At 46.0% G+C, this 2,565-nt stretch overlaps 1 non-coding gene across 1 annotated transcript; it reads left to right on the top strand.

The window, feature by feature from the left end:
* The first annotated feature begins 275 nt into the window (after nucleotides 1-275).
* Nucleotides 276-348, top strand: trnar-ucg (transfer RNA arginine (anticodon UCG)). The gene has a single exon. It is a non-coding gene; the product is annotated as a tRNA-Arg (tRNA).
* Nucleotides 349-2,565: the final 2,217 nt, after the last annotated feature.

Below are 2,565 nucleotides of genomic sequence, written 5' to 3' on the forward strand. Positions count from 1 at the left end.
AATTTGGTCAATGCATCGACTGGAATAGACCATGATTAAATGTATGAAAGTACATTTCATTGGGGTGGAACCGAAACCCGCATAGTGACTGCGAATAAAACAATGGAAACTTCCAGCACAGGAGCAAGAGATCCTGAAGCAGACACGTCAGGGCAAATATCTTTCCTTTGTCAGTGAAAGGCACTGCTTCCAAAAGGGGAGTCATCGAAGTGAAGAAGTGAATGTGATTATCTCTGCTGATTGTTCACAAGCTGTGGAGCCCATCTAAGCGCGTTGGGCCAGTGGCGTAATGGCCAACGCGTCTGACTTCGGATTAGAAGATTGTAGGTTCGAGTCCTACCTGGCTTGCTCGCTGTTCTCTGGCTTGTGCATTCATTTCCATTTGCGCGGAGGTACAGGGGTTGTATTCGTACGTTGGCTGCTCGGATTCCTCACGGTCGGAGCTGTCGCTGCTCTCACTTTCCTGCACAGCGCCGCATTTTTAATGGGGCCAGAAAAATGTGTGTTTGTGTGTTGTTTTTATGGCTAACGCAAATGACTGTGGACGTTGGTAATCTGAAACAATAACAGGAAATGCTGAGGAAACTCAGCAGGTGTGTCAGTAACTGTGGGAGAAAACGGAATTCTCGTAAAATGCTGGCGAAATTCTGAACCGATGTCTCTCGTTCACTCTGTACAGATGCTGCCAGACCTGCTGAATGTTTCCTGCTACTTATGATTTGGTTTTTATCTGAATGTATATTCCATCTGTCAGGATGATACACACATTGCTGTGGTTCTGTTCGCCGAGCTGGAAGCTTTTATCGCAAACATTTCGTCCCCTGTCTAGGTGACATCCTTCGTGCTTGGGAGCCTCCTGTGAAGCGTTTCTGTGCTGTTTCCTCCGACATTTATAGTGGCCTGTCCCTGCCGCTTCCGGTTGTGAGTTTCAGCTGTCCGCTGTGGTGGCCGGTATATTGGGTCCAGGTCGATGCGTTTGTTGATGGAGTTTGTTGATGAGTGCCATGCTTCCAGGAATTTCCTGGCTGTTCTTTGTTTCGCTGACCCTATAAAAGGTAGTGTTGTCCCAGTCGATTTCATGTTGCTTGTCGTCTGCGTGTGTGGCTACTAGGGATAGCTGGTCGTGTCGTTTCGTGGCTAGTTGATGTTCGTGCATGCGGATCGTTAGCTGTCTTCCTGTTTGTCCTATATAGTGTTTAGTGCAGTCCTTGAATGGGATTTTGTACACTATATTATTTTTGCTCATGCTGAGTATCGGGTCCTTCGTTCTGGTGAGTTGTTGTCTGAGTGTGGCTGTTGGTTTGTGTGCTGTTATAAGTCCTCTTGGTCGCAGTAGTCTGGCTGTCATTTCAGAGATGTTGTTGATGTATGGTAGTGTGGCTAGTCCTTTGAGTTGCGGCATGTCCTCGTTCTGTTGTCTTTCCCTGAGGCATCTGTTGATGAAATTGCGAGGATATCCATTTTTGGCGAATACCTTGTATAGGTGTTCCTCTTCCTCTTTTTGCAGTTCTGGTGTGCTGCAGTGTGTTGTGGCCCTTTTGAATAGTGTCTTGATGCAACTTCGTTTGTGTGTATTGTGGTGGTTGCTTTCATAGTTCAGGACTTGGTCTGTGTGTGTGGCTTTCCTGTGTACCTTAGTGGTGAATTCTCCGCTTGGTGTTCTCTGTCCCCTCACGTCTAGGAATGGGAGTTGGTTGTCCTTTTCTTCCTCTCTCGTGAATCGGATTCCTGTGAGTGTGCAGTTGATGATCCGGTGCGTTTTCTCTATTTGCTTGTTTTAATGATTACAAAGGTGTCATCAACGTATCTGACCCAGAGTTTGGGTTGATTTTGTGGTCAGACTGTTTGTTCTAACCTTTGCATTACTGCTTCTGCTATGAGTCCCGAGATCGGTGAGCCCATGGGGTTCCGTTGATTTGTTCGTATATCTGGTTGTTGAATGTGAAGTGTGTTGTCAGGCACAAGTCCAGTAGTTTAAGTATGCCGTCTTTGTTGATTCGTTCAACGTCCTGTTGTCTGTTCTGTCTGTTCAGCAGGTTGGCTATTGTTTCTCTGGCTAGGGCTTTGTCAATAGAGGTAAACAGTGCCGTTACATCGAATGAGACCATGGTTTCTTCCTTGTCTATGTGTATATTTCTGATGATGTCCAAGAATTCCTGTGTTGATTGTACAGAGTGTCTGGATCCGCTGATCAGGTGTTTCAGTTTCTGCTGTAGTTCTTTCGCCAGTTTGTGTGAAGGTGTCCCTGGTAGCGATACGATGGGTCTGAGTGGGATGTCTGGTTTGTTCACTTTAGGTAGTCCATAGAATCCGGGGGTGTTGTTGCTTTCGGGTTTCATTCTTTGTAGGTCCGACTTGGTTATCTGTCCATTTTTTTGTAGGTTCCTCAGTGTGTTGTTTATCCTATTGGTGAGTTGTGGGGTGGGGTCAAACTCCCTCTTTTGGTAGGTGTTGGTATCTGCAAGTAGTTATTGTGCATTTTGGATGTACTCTGCTTAGTCCAGGATGACCGTCATTCTGCCTTTGTCTGCTGGTAGTATGATTATGTTCTTATCGTTTCTTAGT

The sequence above is a fragment of the Chiloscyllium plagiosum genome, unplaced genomic scaffold, assembly GCF_037043375.1.
Source record: "Chiloscyllium plagiosum isolate Xiang-an unplaced genomic scaffold, Cpla_swu_hap1 HiC_scaffold_42, whole genome shotgun sequence".
In the NCBI taxonomy this organism is placed as follows: Eukaryota; Metazoa; Chordata; class Chondrichthyes; order Orectolobiformes; family Hemiscylliidae; genus Chiloscyllium; species Chiloscyllium plagiosum.